The sequence below is a fragment of the Tamandua tetradactyla genome, chromosome 4, assembly GCF_023851605.1.
Source record: "Tamandua tetradactyla isolate mTamTet1 chromosome 4, mTamTet1.pri, whole genome shotgun sequence".
NCBI lineage: Eukaryota > Metazoa > Chordata > Mammalia > Pilosa > Myrmecophagidae > Tamandua > Tamandua tetradactyla.
In genome coordinates, this window is record NC_135330.1 from 152,967,986 (window position 1) to 152,981,246 (window position 13,261).

The following is a 13,261-nucleotide window of genomic DNA, read 5'->3' on the forward strand; positions in this document are numbered from 1 at the left end:
AGTTAGAAGCAAATTTGAATTTTCTGTATCAATCCATACAAAGGTGCACCAGAATTCTATTTCAATACAGAGGTCTAATATTTCTCACGTGGAATGGGAAATGTACTCACATCATCAGAGCTAAGTGCTAAGCTTAAACCCTCAAGTATGATATAGGGAGAGAGCTGGAGAGAACATCATCATTAGTCATCTACCCATTCCATATAAGAGATTCCTCACTGTGCCATACTTAAATACTATGCATAATTCAATAGATAGTCAGAAAGACAGAGAGACAGACAAAGATAGATAGAATTTAATACATACATGCTTACACATAACTATCCCAGGGCTAAAATCAGACAATCTCACTGACAATCTCAGTTTTGAATCTCACTGTGGCTTTGACTCCCTCCAACTATGTATCTTCTAGAACTATTCTGTAAGTCTATTACCACCAAGAATTCCTTGGAAAAATTATGTTAAAAGCCTAAAACTGGAAGAATTCAAATTTTCCAAACTTACATAAATCCGTTCATAGGTAGAGACAAATGTAATCTGTGGAGAGCAGCAAATATATATTTATTACTTTATTTATTAAAACTCACAGCAAATATATATTAAGAACAATCACTTTGCACTGGTCGGTTTGGGTTTGTTTTACAGCTCCAACACTTTCTAGTTTTGTGACCTTGTTCAAAGTCATCAAACTTTTTGCTTATGTTTCCCCATTTGTAAAGTGGAAATAATAATAACTCCTATTTCATAGGATTGCTATAAAGATTTTTTAAATGAATAAACTAAGGCAATATGTTATAGACTAACATGGTATTATGTGTGCATATGTATATGTGGATTGATATATAATACATTTAACACTGTATGTGATATATTTTAAGCAACAAAAGCAGGTTTCAGAACAATGTACATAGTATGCTATGGATTGTATTAGAAAGGGGGCTTTGACACACACACAGATATATATGCATTCATTTAAAAAAACTAACAAAATGTCTGCCTGTAGTGAGAGGACTGGGATGCAATCTAAACCTCTTTAATAAATCTTATTTCATACTTTTAACTATGAACATGTAAATGTATAATGTTTTAGAAGAAAATTAAATTTTACACATTTTGCAAATCTATAGATACATATTAAATGTGCAATATGATACCACTGGTGATGATGATAACGATGATTATTATAAATGCCAAGTATTTTAACAAGCCTGGAAATATCACCACAAAACCACCAACCATGTTTCCTCCTTAACAAAGTAGGAGAGAAAAAAAGACTGAAAAGAACATCGATAAAAAATATCAAAAATAGGTATCTGTAATAATATGTTTTTATTGGGATGATATATTTTTTATTTATTTATTTATTTTTTTTATTAACGGAAAGAAAAAAAAAGAAATTAACACAACATTTAGAAATCATACCATTCTACATATGCACTCAGTAATTCTTAACATCATCACATAGATGCATGATCATTGTTTCTTAGTACATTTGCATCGGTTTAGAGGAACTAGCAACACAACAGAAAAAGATATAAAATGTTAATATAAAGAAAAGAAATAAAAGTAGTAATAATAGTAAAAAACAACAACAACAAACAAACCAACAAGCAAACAAAAACAAAAAAAACCCTATAGCTCAGATGCAGCTTCATTCAGTATTTTAACATGATTACTTTACAATTAGGTATTATTGTACTGTCCATTTTTGAGTTTTTGTATCTAGTCCTGTTGCACAGTCTGTATCCCTTCAGCTTCAATTACCCATTGTCTTACCCTGTTTCTAACTCCTGCTGAACTCTGTTACCAATGACATATTTCAAGTTTATTCTCGAATGTCCGTTCACATCAGTGGGACCATACAGTATTTGTCCTTTAGTTTTTGGCTGGATTCACTCAGCATAATATTCTCTAGGTCCATCCATGTTATTACATGGTTCATAAGTTTATCTTGTCTTAAAGCTGCATAATATTCCATCGTATGTATATACCACAGTTTGTTTAGCCACTCTTCTGTTGATGGAGATTTTGGCAGGGATGATATATTTATAAGGCATTGGTCAAATATAGCAATGTAAACATTAATGTTGATTGAACTTCTCCAATAGGAAGAAGAGAAAGCAGCTTCAGAGTGTGTTTAATATATTTATGGAAGACATATAGTTGTGGACATGTTTTTTCCTGATATAACAGAGTAATAAGCTCAGCCTTAAGGGCCTACAGTAAGAATTCCAGGGGGTAAGATACTTCCTGTCATAACACCACCATCAAGCCTTTGCTTTTTTAGACAACAGTCACAATGGAAGAAAGAACAGTAATGAAAGGTGCTATAAAAGGAAAGAGGATTTAGTTGCAATCTCTTGATAATTTACATATCAACAGAGGGATAAAAGTAGGAAAATAAGAGACCGCATAATAAAGATCAGGAATAAGAGTGACAATGAACTTCTCAAGAGAAAAATTAGAAGACAATGATGCAAAACATTCCTCATTATTAGCTAAAATGTTGTCCAACCTGGCAACATTATTCAAGTGTGAAAATATATTTTCTGATATGTAACATCTGTAAAATTTATTTGTTGTTCTTCCTTTTTTGGGGTAGTTATTAAAAGGTGTGCTCTGTCAAAATGAGGGAGCAAGCCAAAAATATAGAGGTCAAGGAACCAGGGAAGCATGATCTATAACACTAGTAGAGTTGAAGGAAATTACAAGGAGTGACATGAAGGGCGGTTAAAGGTCAATAGTGAACCTAGAGAACAACTAGACTGAACACGTTTGGAAATGCACACTTCTCCAGACAAATTAACAACAAAATGGAGAGACATTATTGAGAGCAAAAATATATTTATAATTTATAAGCTCATTAATGATGACTATTTACATATTCACATACATGTAGTACCTAAATGAGTGATTAAAGGTGAAAAGTCATGTTCTATTATTTGGAGCATGGAGAGCTGAAGAATTTATGTGAGGGGAAGGAAATGCTTCTGACAGTAAACGCTCATTTCCATCATTACAAAGACATTGTTATGTCTGAAATTGTGAATCAAAAGATACCAATATAAGTGTCATTTTTAAAATATGAATTTAAATGCTAGAAGAAAGTGCCAGAAACAGTTGATTCTAGGGAATGAAATGAGTAACTGAGCAGGGCAAGAGACTGAAATGGTGATAGAGTGGCAATATTCTGGCTTGTCCAGGACACAGTATTCATACCTGTTGACCTGATTTGCTGGCCTTATTTACACATTGCTTTACTCTCAAATATGACCAAGTTTGAGCATTACAGCATTGCCTTATTAATTTAGCATATTTATTTAAGATCTGCTTATTTGGTGAAGATCCTGCCTGAATTTTATTTTAGATGCTTTCTTTTATATAGGGATCAAGCACTTACTTATCATATGCATTACAGGTATTTTTCCCAAACTTAAATTTTTTTTCATTAAACTTTGACTTTGAAGTGTTCTTGTTTTTTCCTATGCAAATTTTCATATTGTATTAGCCAATTATTTCAGTTTCTTTTTCTTTTACAATTTTTGGGATCTATGTTGTGCTTTAAAATATTTTATTTCTATCTAAATTAAAACCAGGATTTTAACATGATTATACCATATACAAAATTATTTGTTTTACCATAAATTAATCTCTCTCTAAACAATAATTCTCATAGCAAGTTTTTTATGTGATCATCTGGTGGTCCAAATACCAGCCCTAGGGACAGTGTTTGCATGACCCTAGCTAAAAAAAAGTAAAAAGTAAAAAGAAAAGTAGAAGAAAGGAATGTAAACTTAAAAGACAGCTTTACTTCTTGGATTATAAATCCCATAAATAAAGGGTCCTACCAGGCACAGAATTATGACAGAAACTTAGTTTTATGGAGTATTCTGAGTACAACATATATTAACATTCAGTTATTTTAGGGTACTTTGAATCTCTTTTGGGCTGGTTATTTTTATATATAGTCTTTCTAAAATAAGTATCTGGCAGGGAAGAAAGGCTCCCTAAATTTCCACTTACCAACTATAAATTTCCCTCTTCCTTCTAGAAGAAGGACTTTCATCCTTGACCTCATCAAAACATTATGTGAGGCAACCCATGGGGGCTCAGCAGGCATAATGCTCACTTGCCATGCTGGAGACCCAGGTTCAATTCCTGGTGCCTGCCCATGCAAAAAGAAAAAACAAAAAAGCATTATCTCTGCCTCCGCACTGGATGAATATAAAGGCTTATGAATGTGCTGACTAAAGAGAAAGGAAGAACGAACACACTGACATACAACAAACTAAAATTTGAGAGAAAGGAATACTATTCATAGGGGATATTTAGGCAAGATGTGCTAAATGAAAACTTTTCGATCCAGAAAAATATGATCTTTCAGAAATTTTGGACTGAGGGATTCTCCAGAATGTAGACCTAATCTGTGAGCCATGCCATCTTGCTGCTTTTTTGAGCATGTCCACAAGCAAGAAATGGAGTTTAGCCTTTCCCAATCCACCTAGATCACGCTTTCTATTGACCAGGATTAAGCTTATCATTAGTTGCTACCACAGATGTACTCAGAGCACCTCTAATTCATCTATTTTTCAAGATCCTATTTTTTAATATCTCTTCAATTGTGTAGTCTGCAGAGTAGATTTTCACCTGCTCTCCGCTCTTGTGCTAGTTTTGGGGGAGAGGACTTTATAAATAACATTGGATATAATCAAGAAAGTAAGGTCTTACTTCCACTTCCAGCTCGAGGATATTCTTCTAGCTTAATTCCAATCAGCCCTAAGAAAATGCTTCATCATTTATACCTGATTTCAAGTGTTTCCAATCACTCTATCTCCACAGGCTTTCCCTCTTGAACACAATCATGCTCAGACTTTTTTGCACCTTGAATTATATTTCCTTCAGATTTTCCTTTGTTTAAATGGCTCTCTATACTTTGAACGAGCTATAAGGTTGAATTAAAATAACTGTACTGTAAAAAGTAATGTAAATATATCTTCTTCAAAGTATTAAAGATCTGACAAGACAGAACAGAAACAGGCCAAAAAGCGAGTGAAGATATAAAGCCACAAAGTAAAAGTCAAGTTTATACTAAGGGCATTCACAGAATCAGGCAAACTTCCACTTTGGTTTTCACAGGAGTAAAGCAGACAGAGGAAATAGACCAGAGTCCAGTCAAGATTAAAAGCCAGTAGGTGGGCGGGCCGCGGTGGCTCAGCGGGCAAAGTGCTTGCCTGCTATGCCGGAGGACCTCGGTTCGATTCCCGGCCCCAGCCCATGTAACAAAAACGGAGAAACAGAATACAATAAAACAAGAAAATGTTTAAAAATGTTTCCCTTTCTTCCTTCCTTCCTTCCTTCTATCCTTCCTTCCTTCTCTCTGTCTTTCCTTTAAAAAAAAAAAAAAAAAGCCAGTAGGATCAGCAAAATTGCAGAGTAAGGATATCTGAACATCCTCTCCTCCATAAAAGCAATAAGAAAACCGGCAACAATTTTCAGAATTAAGTTTTTTACAACTCTAGAAGTGAACCAAATGCCAGAATCATTCCAGGAAGTTTATTCAAGAAAAAAAAAAAATGACTATATCCAGAAGAACAATGAATGAACTCGGTCAAGTGCTAATCGGAACTATACGATCCTTTCCAGTGTCTGTGGATTCCTGGAAATCAACAGCCCACAAGGATGGTATAAAACCCAACAGCCTAACAGCTACCAGGAGGAGGCAGAGCCGGGTAGAGATCCTTAAGAGACTCATTTCCAGAGAAATGCCAGTATTTGACCAGTCTGTTGGCTCCCTGGAAGACTCTACTTTCACTTGGAAGGCTGTCTCTATTTGATCTGACTCAAAGCTTGCCCAATATGAAAAACTGTTTTCCTGGAAATATTTTTTGAAAACCATTAAAGGCAATTGCTTAACTTTGCAGCTGCTGGTGGCAGTGGGTAACAGGGCTATAATAAAAAAAGCAATAGAGAAAGTAATAAGTTTTGGTGAGAATGGGGAAAAAGGGAACCTTCATACATGGCTGGTAGGAATGTAAAATGGCAAGGTCATTCAGGGAAACCATTTGACAGTTTCTCGGGAAGTTAAACCTAACAAAGTTACAGGAGTACGAATTGTTAGATCCATTCTATAAAACCAACTTTTTATTATTTAGCAAAATTGAAGATGTTTATTCTGAAATTCAAAACCCAGACTAGTGATCTACAGTATTTGCCCATTTGTCTCCTGAAATAGTTTTGCAAAATTATTTATGTGCTGGAGCATTTTTATGTTAATGTATATTTTATCACAAGTTTAAACAGTTGTAAAAGATGAAATACCTGTCATTTATACTTATTGACATATTTTAATAAAAACATTGTATGCTTTTTAGAAGGGAAAGATTTGCTCTGGTTTGCTTTGACTTTGGCCTTGACTTATGCCTGAGTTAAATAACTCGGGCTGCTATGTTGAGTAACTGGACAAATGGAACAGAGTATTTCTTACATTACGTGTCAGCATAATGACACTGAGGACATTAGGATTGTCCCTTTTATAAATATATTAGAATAACTAATTTTGTACTATCCTAAATATGGAAATGTCATTCGATTTTGAAAATAATGGCCATGCACGGTGAAAATTAATGAAATGAAATGAAAGAGAAACACTTGTAGGTAACCCAGCATTTTGAAACTGTTCTATCGTTGTTCCATTTCCTATAGAGAAGAAACTTCTGATAATAACTACGACTAGGGAAGTCTTGGGTATGCTCAGCAGACATCTCCCAGCTCTTGCCCACCCCCATCCTTTTCCCCTCTTGCTTGTGTACAGATGTTTCCATGTTTCTATTCCATTGCTCAGGTGAGGTATTAGGTCTAATGGAACTGCCTGACCTAAAAGCTGAATTCCAACCTGGGAACAAGCAGCCCTAGTTGCTTATCAGGGCAAGAATTCTGCACAGATGCTGTGTGATGCATGCTTTTTTCTCAGTGGCAGGACCCCATCCCCCTGGGCTTTATAAAGCTCAACTTTCTTGCACAACAAAGATGTCCCTTCTCTCTGACTGGAAGTGGAGCTTTTGTGGAGTTGCCATCCCCTGACCCTGACCCAAGCAGTTGGCCTCCCTGGGGTCTGGGCATGTTGGCATCACATCCCCTCTTTTGGACCCCTTGTGCTGTGTGACTAATAAAGCAGTCATTTGCTGAAAGCCTGTGCTGTCTCTGAACATGTGTTCTCACAACATACCATAGAGAAATTTGGATCACATGTGACCAATCAAATTATGGTGACTCTGGAGGCTCACACTTCCTTCCCACCATCCTGAGGCAAACTGGAGATAAGTATGTGACCCAAATGTGGTATCAAAAGGGTAAGTCTAGGGTGTGTATAAACGGTTATCTTGAATAGGCATGCTGGGCAACGGCACTCAGGTGCAGTCCCTGTTGCCTTCAGGTGTGGCTTATAATTCTTTTAGTTATATATCCATGTTCTCCTTATTATTCTATCCCAAAATTACTGTGGAGAAAGAAAGAATAAAAATATTCCAAACATTAAAAGATCATTTCCCTCATGCTCTATGGTTGGGTTCAGAGCCCTTTAGCAACCTGTTGTTTGAACAGCTCTGATGCACTATATCCAACATCCAGATGGAAGCAGCAGTAGAAATGGAGTCAGAAATTTAAGTGATGAAAAGGCAAAGTAATGATTTACACATAAATATAATAATATATCTATATACCTATATGTGTGCATATATGTATTTGTAAAATTTCCCTATGGATAAAATTTGTGTTGTTTGTACAAGCAAAATATTATATGGAAGAATATTAAATAAATTGCTAGCATGGTTGAAACATGAGGTGATAATTAAGGATGTATATTTATTTTTATTTCTATGTCATTTAAATTTAAAATTAAACATGTTCTTACTTAATCAAATGACTTTTATTGAGTCCATTGTAGTTAATAGAATTTAGCTTTTTCCTTTCTTAATTTCAGTTGCTTGATTGTGTATCACTCAAATAGGAATCAGACATGGAAAAATTGATGTCTGTAAAATTTGATGAAGTAGGAATACTAGATGAAAATGAAGCAGAAAAATCAGATGAGAGACTACAGTAAGAGTGAGTCAAAGTGTGAACAATACAAATAATTTGCAGTGCTATTCATTTTTCTGAGGGAATGATTTAATTAAATAAAATGTATTCATTTATTAAAATTCATGAGGTAAAACAATCTACCCACAAATGCACACATCTTATGTTAATATGATATCAGAAGCCTTCATCTAGAACAGAAATGAAGCTTGTCAAGCTTTAAAACTCCAAATAGGAATTATTTTTAATAACTGCAAAAGAATATTAATTAAAATTTCAGTGACAGTACCTTTTCCTTTCCTTCCCTTTCTCTAATGTTCTTACAAAGGAGTAGTGGCCAAAACCAGAATAGTTACCTGTTACATTCATAGTACCTCAGGTTAATGATCTTAAAATATCCTACTTGTCTTTCTCTCTTCTAGTATTTCCCTACATGAAAATTGGTTTGTTGAATATCTGTCCCTTGAAAGTTAGATTGGTTTGAGAATGTCTAACATTTTATTTCTTTATCAAAGTACAATACATACATACATATTATATATATGAAAATATATATTCCTTTTTCTTGAGTTGGTTATTTTCTTATCAATATGCTATGCATTTACATTTATTCTCTACTGTTGCATATTCAAAATCATATAACATAAGCAAATTCTATATGATAGGATTATTAAAATGTTTCCTGGAATTGGAACTAAAATAAAAGTAAGCCAGCAAACAAAACATTTAAACTGATATTTTATTGTTGCTCTATAAAACCCTTTCAGCACTGTTTCAAAACTAAAATGCATTTCCTGCATAGTACTTAATACGTTGGCTGCTACATAGTTGAAATTCAAAAATGGTGCTTTTTCTTTTTTTCTATTTTAATGTGTTTTGAAACTGGTTCAACTTAAGTCACTTGACCGTATCTTATTAAGAGATTATTATGAGTCAAGCCTGGGGTAACTTCAATAAATCTTCTGTAAATGACAAGTACACAACGTCTGCTACCTCTTTTTATTTCAGTGATTGTGCTACCCTCTTTTTTTTTCTTTTTTTTTTTTTTTATGTGCTGCATAGTGAGGGTCACATTTCATTCTCTTTCCATGTGTGTAATCACTTATTGCAGCATTATTTGCTGGATTTTTGTTTATTTGGCTTTTCGTTTGTTTATTTGGGAAGTGCATGGGCCAGGAATTGAACCTGGGTCTCCCACATGGCAGGCGAGAATTCTACCACTGAAGTACCCTTGCACTCCCTCCTCTTTTTGATATAAGCATGCCTTGTACTTTTTATGTTCAGCTTGTTTGTAAGCTACTGAAAATTCATTCATATATGATACCTTTTACAATTCGTCACTTACATCATCATGCCCTGTAATTGAAGTGGACTTCATATAAAAGACCTAAAGAAAGATAACTGCAACCATAGTGACTTCAACTCTCTAAACAGACTTTTATTCCTTCTTAAAATGTCACTACTTGCTCAACAGATATTACCTACCTTTATATTATTATGAATCAGCATTAATAGGAAATGCAATATGAAAGTTTGGCTACTCATTTGAGGTTCTTGAAGAAATGTCTCATGTCCATCTTTTCCACATCTATGACCTAAGGATGGTTTGAACTTCCTTGAAGGAGTGTTAACCTATTGTGTGAGTCTTAGTGGTTGCAGAATATAAAATCACAAAGGTTTTCATAAATCAAACCTTAAGAAAAACAGTGATCTGTGACACTTAAACTGACATAGAGTTCTCAGAGGTTAAATAATCTCTCTGATGTCTTATTTTAAATTAAAACTCCAAAGAGATTTAAATTTGAGGCTGATTCCAAATCCCTAATCAGCATGCAGCTTGAACAGATTCCTGCCAAACACAGGAAACTTTTCATTAAATGACCTATTTTTTTCTATTTCTGAATGACTCAGGATAATTTAAAATATTTCTGAGGTTCTTGATTTTTAGCATAGCCACCAGAGAATATGAATTCATGAATATTGAGATTTTTAATAATAATCATGTCTACATGGATTTAAGTGGCCTTAGTTTGGCGTGATAATTATCTACATGGCATAAACTGGTTGAGTATTTGTATAGAGACCTGGGACATAAATCACATCTTACAGTTGGAAACTAGTTCAATCATTCATTCAATCAGGAAACTATATATTTATTTACAGATTAGTAATCAGACCTATGGTAGCTGGTAAGTGTTTGCCAAATTGCAATTACAATTAATGTCTGTCTCCCTTCTTTTTATTTCAGTGTTGTTTACTATCCTCCTTTTATAAATTTCAGTGATGTAGAGTGTTCATAATACCTTGTGCCTTTTTATGCTCATATTATTTGAAGACTCTTCACGATTAATTTGTAAGGTGCCTTCCATTTTAACAATCCACAGAAAGAAAATTAATAAAACAATTTTAAATGAAGTACTGAATGAGAATTTGCATTGTCAAGAAAATTATGGAAAAGCAAGAAGGGCAGTATTAAAAGAAATTCTACATTTTCAAGCCTAATTTTCATTGCATCTTCAAATGTTCTATTTACATGTTAGATAGTTTGAAAAGCTAATATGAAATATGAATTTTATATTGAAGCCAAAACTAGTCCTCTCCACAGACCCAGTTGTCATTGCATTATGTAGTGTCTTTGACTCCCCAGACAAGCTCTGAAATCTTCTATAAGCTTTACATTTGCTTTTCCCAATTACTGAATCTCAAATGTTTTTGGACTAAAATATTCCACCATCCTAAAAACTGCATCAAACACTACCACCGTCATGAAGCCTTACCACATGCTTATAGTTGAAGCTGTACACAGTGAACACTTTCACATTTGTTTACATCAATTATAGTTCCTACTAAATTTTCAGTATATTGTAAGCAATGTTACTTTCTGAATTTTTTCATTATCTGATATTAACTTAAAGAAATACATCAAAGTAATGAATAGAATAAAAAAGCATTTCTTTCATACTTATTTGAGAATAAATTATTTCAAAATTAAATGGACCCTCAAGTATTGAGAATTGGAGCATGCTGGTTTATCTGTGAAGTTTCTTACTTTCACTGCCATGTAAAGTTTAATTTTATTTATATTCTTTTAATTTAATCCTATTAAAATCATTCTGGAAAGTTTACTCAAAAAAGGAGAAAAATTTGCTGTTTATGAATCTTAAAATTATTTATACATGATTCTCAATATACTTTACTGGAAGATATCTGTGAGATTAACGTCTGTTTTCTTGTTAGCATATATTAATATTAATCCCTTAGTGTGTCACAACAATTGTGCCACATAGGGGAGCTCTAACCCAGCAGAAGGATAAATCACCTGCTGGATAGGGCACCACAACAATATTTTCCTCTAAAAATAAAATCCAAGGAAAGTTTTAGTCAGTGATACATTATTCCAATTGCATTATTTTTGCCTATCAGAAATATGGTTGTCTGAAGATTATATAAGTCACACTTAAAATAATTGACAGCAAAAGGCAGTTTTTTTTTTGCCAACTAACCAGGGTCAATTCTGTATTAGCATGGAATTACACTGGAATGCCTGGAGACTTAACTTCAAAGTAACTCTAATTAATGAAAATGACTGTGAATTCAAGTGACTGCATTCATAGACTGCAGTAACTGATGAAAGGAAGTCCAAAAACTGTGTAAAGATGAAAGTAACAGAGCAATTTTTAAGAATGCACATTTAATTGGCTTGCTTAGAAGAACTTTTACTTTTCACACGCTTGACTATATTCAGTATATATTTTGACATTTTCCTGCCCATAGAGTGATTTTAAATGAACTAGAAAATTTGTTTTGATACATGATGTTCTTATAAAATGAAATATACAGCAAGAGATTTAAACATCAGTGTCTGCATTTATTTATGGTGACTAAAAATTACTTCTAATAGCACAGAATTTAATTGTTGTTTTTTTAGTTCTGACTCATTTAATTTCATAAACAATCCTAAATAATTTCAGCAAAAAGTAATTGAAATGTATACTATTGGGGATTCCTTCCAAGAGGGTAGCATGAGGAACTCCACAGATCCTCTTTCTGAAAAATCAACCATAACTGCTAAAAATTGTATTTATGTATGTAAGCAAACAAAATAGTACTTCTAAAAATTCTGGAAATTGTCCTAAAATGTTCAGCTCATGAATAAAAAACATTCCAAAAAAATGTTCTAAATCTCAATAAGAGGAATGTGTCTCACCCACTCGAGCCATTATCTGACTCATCCCTCCCTGCTCCTGCAAGTAGGTGTGATGGAAGCGCCATCCCAGGCGTGGATGACTACGATAAACCACCCTACCACTTCAGCCCCAAGTCAAGGGCTAAGTACAGTACACTCTGGGGAGTGTGCGAAGACCACCAATATTCACATCTCACCTAACCCTGTGCTTCAGAAGCTAAATTCCAGGTTAGTGTAACCAAGAAGTAGTAAGTTCCCTTTCTCCACTCTGGGAGTCCAAACCTACCTCAACCTCAAATTATTGGGAATGTAGTCAGCATTGTGCCAACTTATATATAGGTTGTAGGCTCAATGCCACAAAAGGCAAGCCAAGAACAGAGGCTACTGACTCCATCCTGCAACTTTCTCATAAAGCAGAGTTTTCACTGCAAAAGAGGCAACCCACAGTCCCTACACCCAAGCCACAAAGCAGCAGTGCAAAGATCTTGACAAAGGTGAGATGTAGGCTATATCAACAAAAAGCTGAGGGTAAAGAAAAGGAAAAGATACATTCCAAAACATACGGTATACAGCTAAAGGAACGTTTACAGCAGAATTTATAGCTGCAAACGCCTATATTAAAATAGACAAAGACTCTCAATCGATAATCTAATCTTCCCCTTTAAATAAACAAGAAATATTATGGCAAAATAAGCACAAAGTGAGGAAAGAGAGAAAAATAATAAAGATTAGAGCACAATTAAAATAAACAGTAGAAAGTATAGAAAACCCAAGAAAGTCAAAAGTTGATTGTATGAAGTTAGAAAAAATTTGACAAACTTTAAGCTAAAGTGACCAAGAATAAAAAGAAGACTCAAAATTTGCTAAAAAAATATGTATGAAAGAGGGGACATATTTACTGACCTTGTAGAAATGAAGATAATGATAAGAGGATACCATGAACAAATGTATGCCAGCAAATAAGATTACTCAGATGAAATAACAAATTCCTAGAAAGTC